The sequence below is a fragment of the Plectrocnemia conspersa genome, unplaced genomic scaffold (genome assembly GCF_051122295.1).
Source record: "Plectrocnemia conspersa isolate PC_06_02 unplaced genomic scaffold, ASM5112229v1 ptg000004l, whole genome shotgun sequence".
NCBI lineage: Eukaryota > Metazoa > Arthropoda > Insecta > Trichoptera > Polycentropodidae > Plectrocnemia > Plectrocnemia conspersa.
Window position 1 is genome coordinate 894,058 of NW_028277168.1, and position 18,801 is coordinate 912,858.

At 28.6% G+C, this 18,801-nt stretch overlaps 1 long non-coding RNA gene across 1 annotated transcript in view; it reads left to right on the plus strand.

The window, feature by feature from the left end:
• The window catches only part of LOC148235553 (uncharacterized), a 97,721-nt gene that overhangs the window by 63,878 nt on the left and 15,042 nt on the right, over positions 1–18,801 (plus strand). The gene's annotated exons all lie outside the window — the stretch shown is intronic.

Below are 18,801 nucleotides of genomic sequence, written 5' to 3' on the forward strand. Positions count from 1 at the left end.
TACGTAAACGATTATAACGCAATTTTTCTCAAAAAAATAAAAAATAACAACGAGCTAATCCGTTAATTACACTTCGTTAATTACCCTTAAGGCTTGGCGTTATTATCGAGTCAACATAATTAACCACCAAAATTGTCCTTTTAAACCTTTGGTTATAATTGAATTGACCTAATATATGGAAAGATCTGAAAGTATCTCACAAAAGTATGATAAAGATACAATACAATATAAAATATATTATATTCTTAAATATGTTTAATAAAAAAACATCGACAGTATATTTTTATTTAGCTGTGAAAATCGAATCTTTGAAAATAATACCATAAAAGCTAATAGGAGTCTTTAATGCTTAGAAAGGCTCACTAATGGTCGGAAATGGAATCCAAAAATAACGAAAAAGAACTAATTTATACATAAGCTTTTGTCTTTGCAACGCCACGTACTAATGGTACTGCGAACGACATCCACTTAATGAACAATATCATGTTTGGGTCCGTATTATATTATTATGCGTGGAACAAAGCGTGATGATAATACATGTCTATATTATAAATAACATGATGGAACAATATCTATAACCATAATACCATAATGTATAATACAGAAAATATAATTAATTTTTATGTTGAATAATTAAAACATTTTATAATTATAGTTTTAGAAGCTTTAACGCTACGTAAAAGCTCTCAACAAACTTTAATATCATTACTACATACATTTGACATATAAAATATGTACTTGTAAAAGACTTTAATAAATTAAATGGCAAAAATTAGATCATTTTAAAGCCTCGAAAATAATTTAATTAATATTTTAATAGATTAGCTTTAAAAAAATATATTTCTGGCCTTTCTGTAGATCGTAGCCATTATATTTATAGAAATAATTCCCTTTTAAAGATAAATCAATAAATGTATATTTAGACAATCTCATATTTCGTTGTTCAAGCTATTTATTTTACGGAATTCCTCTTCAACTTTTCACAAGACGAAATCAATTTACTAACAGCAACAAATAAAAAAAGGATATTTACTGTGTTTTTTTAATTAATTTTAATGCTTTATTATAACGACTTAAAGTCTTACTGCTTATTGTTAAACAAACAAATTTATTACGTAATAAAAATATTAATATTTAAACTTAAGTAATTTTTTACCTTTATTTTATTCGAACTGCTTTAAATATGCTTATATTATACATAGATTTTTGTATGTAACAAAAACTTTATCCTACGGTTATATCTACCAAAAGATTAACGTTTCATTATGATGTAACTAACATCAATCCGATTTTCTAAATATTTTTAAGTTTTACTGACACAAATATATTGATTTAATCATAGTTTAAATGCATCTAAATGTTTTTAATTTGAGTCTTTGAATTATTCCGATTTTTATTTTTGATCATAATCAAAATTTAACTCCACAACTCCATATTGATTAATACGGAAACAGTTTGTGTTTCAATGACTGATAAGTCAACACCGATTGTTGCTTTATTTTTGACAATATGTGTCTGCCTATAAATTTAACTAAATAAATTAGCAAAATACTATCTTGGGCTATTTGCTTAATGAGAGTATAATCTTTTCGTCGACCGACCTCAGTCAGCTAATGCAATATTACTAAATATACAACAAGCGTCAAATAACTGGGAATACATATGGACTACAAGATAATGTGACTACACATATCGCAGAACTCAGATCCAAAGGTGTGTTATTGCGTTCCTAAAACCGATATTTACTAAAAAAAACGTATTATTAATAAAAATAAAGTTCTTACTACATAAACATCTAATTAAAACAATATTAAAAAACGCTTGCTAGGTGTGGAGTAACACAAACATTTTTCCTTACTTTAGGTAATTTAAAATAAATCCATAAAAATCATAAATTAAGACCCTAAGAAAACTTTGTAGTGGATTTTAATACATAAAATTAAAGAACATTTACATATTCCGAAAAATACTAAATAAACATAGTGCACAATAATTTAAAAGCTTTTTTACTATGCATAGGTGTCTTAACTAATATATTTACTGCAAATCGATTTATGAAGCAATCGTCATGAAATTTATTCCAAAAATAGATCTTGTAAATTTTTCGACTAAGTTTGCTAGACAGTTTGATCCGCCATATTTTTTTAAATAGCAAAAAACTAAAATTCGTAACTTTGTTCAAATGATCCATGAAAAAGTTAAGAAATACAAATGTTTTCATAATAAATTAAATTTTTATAATATTTTTTTTATATTTTTAAAAAGTGGTTTATAATAAAATTTAGGAACACAAAAAGATTAGGAACTTGAAACATTTTAACACAAAAACTTTATATTTTAAATATATTTTTATGAGATTTGTTTGCCATTTAGGCGAATACCTTAATTTTTTTACATATTTTTAGCAATAAATCCACAATTTTTGCAAAAATACCGATAAAAAGTCACTTAAAAACATTTACTACTTTTTTTCTATTTCACAAGTAATATTGTCAATACGTTTAAAATCCAAACGCTCATTAAATACAAATTTCTAACTTTTTTACCAAATTTCTAAAAAAAATAAAACATATAATATAAAATTAGGAATTATGGAAAAAATACTGATAAAAAATGTTTTTGCTATTCAAATATAATTATTCTACAAACATAAAGCAATTGGATATTCCAATTCTAAAATATTTAGGATTTTCTAACAAATCTTGAATAAAAAATGAAGGTTTTTGACAAAAATTACAGCTAACAAAACTTTAATCTAATCCACTATTTTTTCATAAAATAATATATTTAGCTTTCTAACAAAAAATTATACAAAAGAGTAAGGAAGCAAAAAACTACAAAATTTTAAATATATAATTTTCAATAATACATAAAAAAGTAACGTCGCTTTAAAACTAAAAAAAATAGGTCAAAAATGTTTTATTACAGATATTAAAATAATATAATAATTGAAACATAAAACTTAAATTTATAGGCTTTTTGCTGCCTCTGCCAGATGAAAAATTTGTATATTTATATCATCTGAATACTCATATTTTATATTTTCAATTAACTTTTGTAAACCATAAAATGATAATAAACCAGAATCTTCTAATTGGTTTTAAAGTAAATATTTTCCTAATTCTATAATATAATGAAATCTAATTAAGAAAAAATATTACAAATATTTTGAGATGCATAAACAATAATATTATTTCATATTTCTTTTTTTTAGATATTTTTAATATTTTTTCAGATTGTTATAATAAAAATTAAAATTAGATACTTTTTTATTTATTTTATTTTTTCTATAATTTTTGGACCACATTAAAAATAAAAATTAAGTTTACCAGCTTAAAAAAATATGCAATTGGTTACATATTTCTAATCGTACCATTAAATATAATAAAAAATGGTTTTGGTAATTTTTCATACGTACCAAAAATGATTTTATATATAAATATATTATATATACAATGAGAATGTAGCGAATTCTTAAGCGAAGCAGAAAATAAACAATTGTTATATGGAGAGAGCAAGATAATTCTAATACAAACCTATTTATTGTCTTGTAGTACCATTAAAGCTAATTGAAAACCAAAACAATAGTGTAATTTGGGAGAATGAAAGCTGAAAGAATAAATACTTATTTATATCTGTTTAATATACAGAATAGAATAGGATCATATTTGTTATCCGATTTATGAAATTTACTTCATTTTTACATTTTATTGCAATTTAAGAAATGTTCAAGTATACTGTTATATTTTAAATATTTTAAAGAAATTACCTTCTATTTGAAAGTATTAAATATCGAGTTATATTTAATAAAGTATGGATTATATTTACTACAAAAATGTCCAAATAAAAATAAATATTATATAACACTCACAGCTGAATATGTTTAAAAATATAACTGGTAGTCAATGCCTGATTTTGTTAATGAAATATATGATATATCAACTTTTATTTGAATAAAAAGCATTGAAAGCAATCGAAATCAAGGAATATAACTAATTTTTATTTATTAACTTATATGTACATACAAATTCTTAGAGATAAAGATTTTTGACATGTTATAAGTTGTTTGTAAATGGTTTGGATCTTATGTTTAAATCTTATTTTTTTCTGAGTAACAATATTTTTCACAAGAACGTGGTTAAGGGCAATATTTCAAATCATGAGTGTCCAGATCGAATCCTGGGTGTACTAATCGTTTTCTTCCGGAATGATTGATCATTTTTACGGTCCCTTAACTTTCAATAGGTTTTACGATCGCATAAAGTATAAATCAAGATAATTCTATGGGCTATTATATCTATGGTCATCAACAGTGCCTGTAATAAATATCTTTTCACCTAATTTTTTTATATTAAAATTATATACAACAATTATTTTTTTTATGTTTACATTAAAGCGTGAATTGCATATTCCGATAATTGAATTTTCACTGGCGTTAAAATTTGTATCGAAAAATGGTGTATGTATATATACTTTTTATAACTAATTCAGAATACGAGGGTCCACAAAAAAGAGGCCCACTTTGAGAGTTTTGCGACGCGGGCCGTGAATTTTATTTAGAAATCGTATTTGTCCGCTCTTCGGGGATTTTTTTTACTTTATTGGCGAAAAACGAAGAGGAAACGAAGCGATGGGAAAAAATGGAAACGACCCGAGGAATGTTCTACACAAACTTTTATTTTTCTCCGATTTTTTCTTCGGCTCGCTGCTCTTTTTTTTCTCTTCTCAGTGCCGTAAGTGATAAATGAGCCGACTGTTTATCATCGTTAGCGCTTTTAGCTCTTCGGTCGCAAGCTTTCAAAATGGCCGCGGACAACTGCCAAAATTTCACAACTCGACGGAGACCTTATAGTGTTATGCTTTGTTTCGAATTATCGAAGAATGACAGAAATATTTAAGGAAGATGTTCATAATATATTAAAACTATGAATACAGGGTGATTTATATGAAATATTTAATTTAAATAAATCTAATAACAACATATCATTAATCCTGTATTTAGTGTACATTTTCCGACACATTATACAATTTTTTAACAATTACCTATTTTGCTTATCGAAAATTATGCATCTACATAATTTTTTAAATTTCATATAAATATAAAACTCTTTTAACCTTAACAACTATATAAATTATAGTTTGTCAGTGTGTTATTAATATACTAAAGTTTATATTGCCATATGTTTATTAAGTTTATGCTAAATAGTAATAAAAAAATCTAATTTATTTACTAACTTAATCTAATTAAAATATTATATACATTTATTTAAAAAGCTTACTTAAAACGCGTTTGCCTAATTGACATTAAAAAACCAGACGAACACACAGGATTGCACAATAGCCACGCAGATAATTTCAAGCTATTAATTAACGCCTTAAAAACTCCCTAACAATTTTCTAAAACTATATCTGATTATCGAAATATCCTTTGTAAGTATTGGACGGTTACCTAATCAAATAATCAATTTTGTATGTTTGATTAGACCCTTATACGATCAAGTCTTAATTGGCCTCCAAACTCATTCGAAGTACCACTTTAAAAGATCAATTGCCAAAACGAATCAATCATCACATTTAAAAGTATTACAATAAAGATAACAATAATATATTTTTACAAATAACTTTGAATGAAAAAATCAGAATTGTCTCATTATTTATATTATTTTAATACTCTTAAAAATATTTTTAAGCATATGGCGCATTTATTATTAGCCCTAATGTAATGCTATACATTTCATATAAGCTTTGCAGTTGCGACGTTAAGCGATAACTTTTTATTTAGTGCAAATCATTACTTATGACTGAAAATGGCAAAATAAATATCACGGTTCTAGCTTAGATTTTATCTTCGGACACTGAGCTCGTAACATTACAATAAATATAACGATACGCGTCACGGTCAATGAAACGAATCGAATCAAAATGATAAAAGGAACAGAAAGCCGATACAGCAGGACTCGGTAATATCGACTGAAAAGACATCCACTGGCAGCTGACGGTGGTAAAAATATATAATCGGCACAAAAGTTCTAGGACTAGGCTTATAGAGCCAATATATCTTATACATAGTATAGAAATTGAATCATATCTTGTTTATCAAAGACGAAGAAGTGTCATCGGCATAGAAAAAAGTTTTTTTTTAATATTTTTCTAAGCTAGATATATATGTTACTCATTTGGAGCAATTATTAATATTAGCATAAGACCAAAATTTATCGCAAAAATCTTTTAAAGCGTAATTAAAATCAAGAGCACGTGACAATCTGAGATTTGGATGGGCTAGGTCCACTAGCAAATACATCCTTACATCAATGAAATATCAATGAAAATAAATTTTTCACTCGTATATTTTTCCTATTCTCTTTAAAAAACTCAATAGTATATTTTCTAAATTTGAAAAAAAAAATGCAGAGAAGTGTTTGGCAGCGCAGCAAAATATTTTGTTTTTAACTAATTTTTTAGATTAAGTTTTTCTTAAATGAAAAATCAACAGTAAAATTATTAAAATAATAAATATATAAATGTTTTGACTTAAGTAAAAATACACCAACAACAACTGTAAGAACATTATCGAGGACAGAATAACCTAAAATATATTTGTGTATATTATGCAAAAACGACGGCATTGCCAAGCGTACTCTCGTGTACAAGCATTCAAAAAACGTTTTGCTTTGCAAAACTAAATTTAATACAAATGCAAAATTAATTAATTAAAAATATATATATATTAACTAAGAACATATTTTTTAATGTTAGCAACTATTGCTGCCACATATATATTTTCACAATATAATATAATATTTTGCTAAGAAATATAATCTAACCTTACTTTTGATCAATAGGGTACAAAAATATTGTATCAATCCTGTTTTTTTTTTAATTTAGAATTTTAACAAAAAATAAAGAGTATTAACAGATATACATATAAAAATCTGAAATTCACCGAGTGTTTTGACATGAAATCTCTACTTATCACACCTGCACGCCAAATTATTTCTCAGAACCGTAAAAGAACTGTCTTTAAATAATTAGGGAAATGTGTTTTGTCAAAAAAGATTTCGGTGAATTATATTATTCTAAGAAATTTTGCTTTTAAGAAACCTTCGGCTAGAATATACAAATTGAAATCCATAAATATATTTATACTATAAAAATATTACCAGCAGAGTAGACTAGTGGTATAAATCGATAACTTTCACTTGAAAGATCTAGGTTAAAATCCCTAGTGTTTTTTTAATTTATATCGTGTTTGGGAGATCAAAATTAGTGATTTGATGGATGACTAGCGCTAGCTAGCAATTAGTGGGTCCATCTAATTCTGCTAATTTGTATAGTCCTGATTCTCGGGAATCACATTGCAAAATCCGAATTGTCCGAAATGACCTCTTTTTAGCTCACGCTTACACTAGCAAAAATGTCCAAGATGACATTTTTTCAATGTACTTCAGGTATGCTAAAATTCCTAAGATTCTACAAATTTTCAATTTCGCGATATCTAAAAAATTACGGAGTCATGCGGTTGGTAGGGTAATGCGTTGGTGATTTTAGAACGTGTATAATCGTATCCGTGTCGTGCAAGTAGTTAAAAAGCGTCGTCCCGGATCGATTCACGCCGGAACAATTCCAATGCACGTGTCTGGCGTTAAAATATCCTCAAGAGCAAACACCGCATCTAATCATTAGATACTAACTCACATCCTGTTAGATAAAAATTTAGCTATTCTTAATGCTTTTACTACCATATTTCTATATTGTTGCAATGCTTTCCATTTTTCATTTAAAACTTTATATTCTACTGGTTTTGTTTTTTTATTTGAAATATCTTAAATGAGTCATTTCCTTTCTTAAAAGCATTTTTAACATCCTTATTAAATGATGGATATATATATAAAAAAAAAATACAAAAATAAATCAGACTGCTTAAGATGGAATTCCGGAGCATGAACTTCTGACAATTTAATTCGCAAAATTAAGCAAAACTCCTGGAAGTTTCCTGTCGTGTAATATACAAACGAACATAACTCCACTCCGGAGGAGGCCAGGCCTTTCGTTGTAAATCCTGGGCTGTGGAAACCTTGGAGAAGTGAGTACATGTGCACGCACACACGCGCGCGTGTTTACGACGAAAATGTTGGCAAGCATCCAGATGTTACATACATAAGATGTGCTCGCTCCGGGTTATCCCCATAGATCCTTTGACTCGTGTGCGTAAATCATTCACGCATAACTAAAACAATGGCCGCAACCAGCGTACGCACACTCGGACACGTGTGGACGTATAGGCTGTAATAAATTAGAAATGTCGGAGGAAAAAGCGCTTATGATGCATGATGGAGGCGTTAAGTTGCCCTTTGTTTTAGATGCAGTCAGTGGGATATTTTTATGAAGTTATATTTTGTTATCGCCTATATGAAATATAGAGTTAATTAATTATTTTTTTATATACAGAATAAGGGATGACAGCCTGAAAGATAATATCACGCTAAAGTAGGACGCGGAAAAATCTTTAGTAGAATGCGTATCATATAGAACGCGAATTATCAAAAAAATGTTCGAGTGACACGCGCTCCGCATAACGAAACCGAGCATCATCAACGCCGTATCGCAAATTTTGGCGGTATGCATACTGAATCTTCATTCCTTCATAAGTCTAAACTGTAGCCGCGATGTAAGAGAAACTAAAAAATGTGACAACATTACACTAGGCGATGCTAAAAGGCAGTCGGTTGTCAATCGGCCTAATCTTTCTTTATAACAGGATTTTATTTGGAATCTTTAAAATATTGATATTCTTAGCACGTTTCTATAAAAATACACATAAAAAAGAGAAAAATTTAAAAATCTATAAAAAAATATTTTTGTCAAAATACCATATTTTTATATATTTTTGTCGATTAATAAATGATACTTAGCTCCCCATACGTTGTTAAATAAATTAGGACACAAATCCAAATGATTTATTCTCAAGAAGAATAACAAGCAATTAAAAGTTTGGGGTCGGTCGGTCGTGAAACACATTTTTTTCGTATAATTTCGAAGAAAGTTCCATAATTCATGGAAAAACGAAAAAATACTGCTTATATGTTTTAAACAGATGCATTGATTGTTGGACAACTAAGGAAAAATCGTTTGGTAATAAAAACCCTAGATTCTGTGATGTTATTATTCAAATGTTACCGGATAAGGTGGCCTAAAACTATTGCTATATAAATTACCACAATAATAAAAAAAAATGTAAATACCGCTTTCACACATTAGAGATGAAATGACAAGTCTTAGAACTCGGAGTCTTCGTTGGCGTGTCAAGTTGTATTATTGCCAGCTGCGATTTCAGTGGAGCAGGTAAGAGTTGAGATGTCTCTGGACGATACGTTGATGTTATCGTCTCTGCTTCTGTGACTCCATTAAGTCTCTCAGTATCTCTTCTGCGTCTCTCCTCTCTGTTAGCAAGTGTCAGATATTTTATAATGCTAATTTGAGACAGCTCAATGAGAATTCAATGAGTATTCAAAAAATATGTAACCAACAATATTGTAATATAACAATAAGTAACAGTAGATTTAAATTGGATCCCTGCGGTAATTCAGAATGAACAAAATACTCATCAGAGCAACGATTACTATAGCTCAGATATGACGGTGGTTATTTAATACAGCTTACAAAAACATTCGAGAAAGCAAAAGTTACTTGACTTATGAAAAATAAAATCATTACAACCTTTATCGAATGCTTTTTAAAAATCGTTATAGAATACATCAACATAGATTTTAGAATCCAAGGACTTTGTCTTAGCCTATTAAAGACACAAGAGATAAGTGATCGTGGAACGACACGGTTGAAAACCGTGTTGTTGCTCACAATAATTGTGGATATATTTGCTTAAAAAATCATATGAAATAAATTAGCAGGTGTCAAAGGAACGATAAACCCTTTTTATATTATAGATTGAGGTGACTTTTGTACGAATCAGGATACTATAAAGTTTTAAGTGACAAATTGAAAATGAATCGAAGGGTAGCAACAAAAATAATCTGACAGCCCATTTATTTTTAAGAGTCCGGTCCTGTGTAACTACACAATTTGAGGTTTATATAACCATACTTTATATTTTTCATTATATAAAGTATTTTTTATTAGTATTTTCGACTAAACTATATGATAAACGTTTTTACAGTTAAAGATCACATTCATATCTATAATTTTATTTTTAACAAGATGCTATAGCTTATTTAATAAATATTAAACCATGTGTAACAAAGTTGACGACCCTTAACCTCTTCCACGCAACACTTAATATTGACTTTTGGTACTAGGGGACTATTTCTTAGTTTTTATGATTCAGAGATGTTTTCATAAAATGCTTATTACAATTAAAATATACATTTTTACTGTTTAAATTAATTTAGTTTTAATGATAAAAAATCTGTAAGCAAACCATTAAAAATATATTATGTCTGATTAACATTAAACCCACGCGTACTCATACTCACTACTAGCATAAACCGATATAACATTTTAATAATGTGTTTTAACCTTTACGAATACAATCAATGTTACGTTTCTGGACTACATGTAAATGCTTTTAAAATCAGCTGAATTTTGTGTGAACAAATAATAATAATACTGACCAACGCTTTAAACAAGGCTGACACACATCTATAAGTTGCACCTGTTCAGGACTTGAATAACTGCCACGTAAAATATTTTTGAAAAACAGTTGAATCAAGAAAATTTACTTTTCCCGATAAATTATTTTTTTGTTATATCGTTATAATTCAAATTCTATTATTTATTTTATTTAATAAACGAATTAATAATAATCATTTTATTTAAATATGAATATAATACACAACTTTGTTACAGTACAATATAGTTTTTTTTTTTTTGTAAAACGTGGACAGTGTATTATATAAAGACATTCTGTTGTTATCCATAGTTATAAAAAAATTCTTTGCAATGACTGTTAATAATTGCCAAAGTGATGTTTCACTTTTTAAAAAACGTAACGTAACAAAATTGTTGGTGTGTATAAAAAGCAATGCAATTAACTCGCCAGAGCCATCTCAAATTAATATTAAAAATATATGAGAATTAGTAACCATACCGATGCCAAAAAATCACGACAACTGATCGTCTAGCATCATCATACAATCGACAATAATTAATCTCGACACTCCAGCGACGACTTTACGATTTTTGCAACAAACTTCATTGCCCGATAGTAGCATTTATATTTTCATGTACATACATATATGTGAGTATTTACATATGCTTATAAAATAAACTATTACTAGCTTTTGTTATGTGTTGTGATGACAACATCCAGAGTCTGATACAATGCTGAGCTAAATCTATAATTTTTGTGTCAACTACATATACACATTTGATTTAATTAAAAATCACAAAATTTCCATTTTTTTATAAAATATATAAGACCCTTCTAGGTTTTTTCAAGGGTTTTCTTAATTTTTTTATTTATTTTTAAGCTGCCATTTTGCAACAAAATCGCGGATTAGACTGGTTCTAGAACTTAAAATAAACTTTAATAAATAAGCACTTTATATTCACTAATAAATTAGTAAAAAAATATATTTTTTATAATAATATTTCAACAGCTCTTTTTTGTGCAAAAAAGTTGAAATAAATACTTTATTTACATTTATATTTAATAATAATAATAATAATACTGATATTGCTTACAAATAAATCAAACTTATTTTCAAAGCTTATATAGACAATTATGTCTCTCTATTTTCGGTAAAAAGTTATGCTTGTTTATGAGCTCATTATATGATGTGCATGGCGTGGAAGAGGTTAGAAATAAATATAACAGGAGAAAAAAAAATAATTAATATTTTCAATTTTATTGCAATCAATACACATTGTATTTGGATATTTACTTAATTGCCATAATTAGCATATATTTACATTATGTTCTAGAAATTCCCTTTATATAGAAATGTACATAGTAAATCTTTGTAAACCGTTGCTTTGAAAGCAGACCTCGAGGCTCCGCATCTGGATAGTTGTGAAATTATGTCTTCTCTTATTCCCAGCTACACAGCTCAATCGAGTGTGAAATCTGCTGCAATGGAGCTTGCTAAGCTGCATTCGTTCGCTTGGAAGCTTGCCTCGTTTCCAGCCAAGTATGGCTTTGATAAATTAAGCCGCAGACTTATATGATGAGTGTTCGTCGTGACCACACGCTCTAGCAAAATTAAACCTGGCAATCTTATTATGCATAAAATAAATATCTTGCATATCCATATGCTTATAAGCCATATAATAAATATTAAAATTTCTAATAAATTAAAAATAATATATTAAATAATTTATATAATACGGAAAACCAAGGATACGTTACACTATGTTTATTTAAAATCCTTTTTTCAGTATCGACATAACCTTTTCAATCAAAATAATATGTTTTATATTTTTATAAGCAATTATTATTTATTAAGATTGCAAGAATTGCTAGTTGTCCCCTGAAAAAATGCGTTAAAGCGGATACCAAGAGCCAAGCTTCCGGCTTAAAGCCTCTAATCTCGATGTAACAATAAAGGACATAAGAAAAAATAAATTACTACCGCTTGCTAAGGAAATAAAACAATGATATTAATAAATTCATGTGGACTACTCAGAAAAGGTTATATTGTGAGATTAACTTGAGTCTGTCGCTTAAATGCAGTGGCTCTGACTCGATATCTGCTCCGATGTAATCAAGTGTCACATATTTTATATTCCTATTAGCCCTAGAAAATCGTAGATGCAGATGTTCACGAAGCAATTGCATCGCTTCTTAAACACACCTTCAAAATGTGTCCACTCCTTAAGAGAAAACCAGATAACTGCACAGTTGGAAAAATAATGATGAGACGCAGGATTAAACGTATCGTCTTTAGCAAACATATTTTCACACAAAGGGTTGATTTATTGTGATAATACGTGGTTAACATCTTAGGAAGAATTTTACTATATTTTTTTATTGATACCGTTTTTTAGTGCCACATAGATATTTCTTCCGTTGTTTGATGTGTGAGGGCATAACTTTTGTAACGGGATTATTGAAATATTTATTTTTTCGTTGTTCAAGTGGTCGTTATGGTGATTTTTTAATTTTCTTATTATGATGCGAGTGATTTGATTCCCGAAATGTTATTAGATGCAGTGTTAGTTTTACGTTATATTACTGCGAGCCCTGCTCCCGATCGCTGAGCGTGGTCCTTTACTTACGATACCGCAGAAGATAAAAATAAAACAATTTTCTAGCGATACTCTTTTGTTTTTTATTTTGTATTAATTACATAAAAATGTAATAGATATTATTTGGCATTATTTATGCCAGATGATTCTCAACGTTAATCCAAAAATGTATGAACAACTCTTTGCACTCGACACAAATGCCAGTATAACGTTTCTTTAAAAATAAACGCCTACGTGCCTCTGTTTTAAAACACGCAATCGCCGCAGAACTGCCTTAGCAAATTTGCATTTTTTTGCAGCTAAACATAGCCGAATAATACACCGCTTTGCTAAATGTACTCCAAGCTGGAAAAAAAGTAATATTTTGAAGGCAAATGGCTCCGGTAATTTTCATATTTACCGCCCCCTTTCATCGATCCAAAAACCCAGGTGAGATGCAGATGGATGTTCCTGAGGCAAAATGGGACCCTCCAACATCGCTCACCCTTATCGGCGAGATAAAAAAAATGGTGTATGTGTATTCTCTGCGTGGAGGAGGTTTATCTTTCCGACGTGCCAGTTTGTGCCATCGCACTTCACTATTTACATAATGTCTGGGATGATACTTAAAATATATTTTTAATATCATTTATAAAACCACTGAGTGTAAAGAAATACTTTTTTAAGTTATTAACTTACGCAATGGTATTCATATATTCCAGAAATTTAAATTTGATCTGTACATATTAACACTTTAATTTATTTTCACGATTTAAAACACTAAGTAATCTTAAGTAAACTACATACATTACAATTTTTAAATAAAGATAAATATTTATATATCTTAAGAGAAGCTACATAAAAATACGCATAACTTGAGTCATATTTTTAAATGTAAATTTATACATAACTCTCGCGAAACACATCTTCAAATACGAGAGCTCTAAACTGACTGAACTAACGACGACCTACTTCACTTAGTCAAAAGAGAGCATTAAAAATATAAAATCCATGCATTTATGTATTTACGAAAATAAGCCATAGTGACATATTTATCAAACTGTGTATGTTTCGATTTTATATTTTCTATTAACAATTTTAATATTTAAAGCGGTATCTCATTATTACTGAGAAAATTATCTATGCGAATATTATGATTATAAGACAATTTTACTTTTCTCATTAAGTCTGAATGGTTTCTTGTTCGATGTAAAATGTTATTTCAAGCGTTCGAATTAAACATTAATTTTCTACAGTTTTATGAATATTACAGCTCCGTGAAAAGGGAAGTTCAAAAAGCATCAAAATGATTTATTTATAAATATATTTTCAATTCATAATAATTTTTATTGTTCCTAAAATAAAATAGACTGTATTAATAAACATTTTTTAATAATATAGTATATGAATAATAAAGTATACAAACGAATCTCGCATTGAATCCTTTGAGCATTCGATGTTATTAAAAGTCTTGAACATAGTTGAAAGCGATTGAAAAGAGTCGACATTTTCTATTCTCGTCGAGCATCCCTTTATAATTTCTCATTGACGTTTAATACAGAGAGCAATCAATTTCTCGGGTACTCCACTCCCTACGACATTCGAGCTGGAGTGGCACTCGCTCCCCGGGGATCTCCTTAGGTCCGTCTCGGTTCCCGGGGCTTTATAATAGGTCCGACGATAGACAGGTCAGAAGTAAAAGCCACTTCTGACACTTGCTTTGAGTGCCTTGAGAAAAATTGGAAATCGCCACACATGCCGAATTCGTTCCGCGTCAAATCGCGAGCTTACGCTCGACAGCTCAGTGAATCTACAGAATAACTGGCAGATAATAAATTGACATTTGAACCCTTAAGTGAACAAAAATATACAAGATTTATCTATATTGATCGTAAGCTTGCGAACATATGTTTATTAAGAAATTCCTTCTCCCGAATGAAATCAGAGACAAGATTTATAAAAAAAGGTGTCTTTTGATTTATTATATCAAGCTTGATACAGAATTTTATTATTGAATAGTTTTTACAGTTTTGAAACCATAATACTCCTAGTTGGTTTTAATGCAGGAATTAAAATATTAAATAATATACTCTCTCCAAAAATTCTAAAAAAAGATTTACTTGAGAGTCTGTTATATTTTCACTTTTTATCATTCTTTTAACAATGTTTTATGTCTCTTCAGTGTTAATAATTTTAATTTTGTTATATATTCAAGATAGAGAATCATTAGGTATATATTGCAAAGAATCATATATACAAAATCGTCCAGTAGAAAGCGACATTTGAACACAGGGACTATACAAAACAAAAAAAAAACATATTTGAACCGCTCAAAATTTTATGAAAAGAAAATAGAAATTCAATTAAAATAAAAGTTGAAAAATATTTGTTTGATGTTGTTAATTTAAATTTTAGGACACAATAACTGCCGTAGTTTTGTATTATTTTGACATAAAACCTGTTCTAACAATAGCTGTTGTAAGTATTTTAGCTTAATTTGTTAATAAAATCTAAGAGAAAAAATTACCAGTTGAAAAATGGTTCAAAATAAAAATTGAAATTAAATTAAAATCATAAAATGTAAAAATAGTAGTAAAAATTGTATATGCATGGCAGGCGGGTGCTCCGAAAATAATACGACTGTATGATCCTGTAGTTTTGTCGACTGATTTATTTACTTAATCACTCCGTATTTATAGTTTGAAACAAAATAATAATTACGTATAATTTTATTAATGTATATATTAAATATACAATAATTTTCATGTCAACAATATAAATTAATTTTAATTAAAAATCGTAAGCATCTAGAATATATAATAATATGCTGTTTTGAAGTAGTGATTGTCAATCGTTGGTCTTCACAAACTGAAAATTATGTTTTTTTATATATTTTCAAAACAAGCGATCAGATCGATCGGACCCCCATACTAGCCATTTTGAGACTTGCAAAAGCGTTAACGCTCTTAAATGCTTGGTTTTAAAGATTCAAAACTCAATTTTGAGAATCGTATAGAACTACTGAGCACCACCTATACGTTTTGTATGAAAAAAATATATAATTTTTTTTTACAAAATGGCAGCTAATGTCATAACTTTGCAAAATAAAATTCCACTGAAAAATGTCGCATGAAAAAAGTGTTCAGCAGCTTAATTTGCATTTAAAATTTTTTTTTTTTTTTAAAAACGAGTCTTATGGTAAATTGACCGGGTCCCCATACGAGCTTTTATGCGACTTGTCATATAGTTAACGCTAGTATTTGGTTTATTTTTATAGACTTGAATTTTTAATACAAAATTGAGCTTTCGAATATACTTACAATACCGTTTAAAAAAATTAAAAATTAAAAAAAAAAGTTTTTTTTTCCAAAACACGTTTAGTGTCATGAGTCGATCGACCCACCATACATACGCTCATAAGACTTTCAATATAGTTAAGGTCAGTGTGAGCTTATTTATACATATTTAAAGTTGAATTTTCGTGACAGTATAGAATTCTTAAACACCCTGTGTATGTTTGTTAGCAAAATCCAATGTGTCAATTTTTTTCAAAATGGCGACAAGTATAAAAATTTAAACACTCGTAACTCAGTAGGTTTAAATTTTAACGAAAAGATTGCTTTAGACGAAACGCTTAAAAGCCTAAATTACATCCAAATTAAATATAAAAAAAATATTTTTTTGCTTCAAAACAAGCGATGTATCAGTTCGATCGGACCCCATACGTGCCATTTTGAGACTTCCAGAAGAGTTAACGCTCCTAACTGCTTGGTTTTGAAGATTAAAAATTAATTTTGTAGTATCGTATAGAACTACCAAGCACCCCTTATAATTTTTGTATGAAAAAAATATATATATTTTTTTTTTACAAAATGGGGGCCAATGTAAAAATTAAGAGTGTCATAACTTTGCAAAATGAAATCCTACTGAAATATGTCGTATGCAAAAAGTGTTTAGAAGCTTAATTTGCATTTAAAAACAATTTTAATTTTTTTTTTTTTATTAAAAACGAGTCTTACGGTATATTGACCGGGCCCCCGAACGAGCTTTTATGCAACTTGGCATTTAGCTAACGTTCGTATTTGGTTACTTTTAAAGATATAGACTTAAATTTTTGATACAAAATAGAGCTTTCGAATATACTTACGATACCGTTTAAAAAAATTAAAAATTAAAATTTTTTTTTTTCCAAAACACGTTTAGTCGATCGACCCACCATGCATACGCTTATATGACTTGAATCATAGTTAAGGTCAGTAAAAGCTTATTTATACAGATGATTGAATTTTGGTGACAGTGTAGAATTCTGTAAATGTAACTTTGTTTAAATTATTATTAGGAGAAAATAGTCTTTAATTACGAAAGCTCAAAGCTTAATTTCAATAAAATTGTCATTAATCACGAGAAAATGGTGCAATATTTTATGAAAATTTATTGGTGTTCAACACATAAATCGACGTTTAACAATCAATATACAAACATACGTGCAAACACGTAAGCACATTCTTATCTCTTCTCCGAAACGTAAAGTCGCAGTGCTCGACGTAAATTCGGCAATTTTAATGCTCGTCTGGAATCGTAAAAACGCGAAACTCTCGCATCCAAACAGACGTTTACGGCTATGGAAATAATAAGGACAGATTCAATACGCCGTATCCATGAATTGTTGATAGCTGCTCTACTTTTGTCTCTTCGAATACGCCTTTAACCCTTTTATTACTGTGCAGCTACGTTAGAATGTAGTATATATGTTACAGTGAATATGTATTTTTCAGTGAAGCTATATTTTAAGTAGTATACATATTATTTTACCAACTGTTTCAGGGAAATCATATTTGAATACATTTTTACTACTAGATATATATTTCTACTAGCGAAAAAATAATTTATTGAAATTTGTTGTTTTTTTCGTTGTTTAATTTATTTATGTTAGGTTTAGGTTTTAACAGCAATTGCTCGTTTTGCAATTGCTACTTGAACCAGTGAACATTTAATTTCATTAAATTGGCTAATTAAAATGTATCGAACAATTTATTTATATTTTTATTTCCCAATTCCAGTGAAACTGTATTTATCGTTAGCGCTATTTATGTTTTGGTAAATTTTTTAACGGCTTCATGTTCGACAACGAATTATACGAGTTGTATTGCGGACGTGTGTAGACAAATGTATAAAATTTACCGTTTTAAATTAGCCGGACATTGCTCCCGCATGGATGATTCGAATCCTGCAAAGTGGCTAGCTTCAATTAAGTTGGTTTGTCAGACGCATTGCATCGAAAATTATTATTGTCTTTAAAGAACTAAATTAAATAATGTCCTTTTTTCATTACCAATAGGTATTTTAAAAATATTTATTAATTCTCAAATCAAAATAATTTAATTCGATATTAAAGTAAATATTTAGATTATTTTATTAAATATTTTGTGATAATGTGATAATAATATATCGATATACATAAGTTACTTATGGTGTTCTCGGCTTGTATTATAGTAAGACAAGGGTTAACCTTACGTAGGATATCACCTTATGTGCATATATGGATAGACACTCGTACCTTTTGTGTAGTCAAGAATGCTTAAATATACGGCCTGTTATTCGAATGATGGGCGGAGTAGG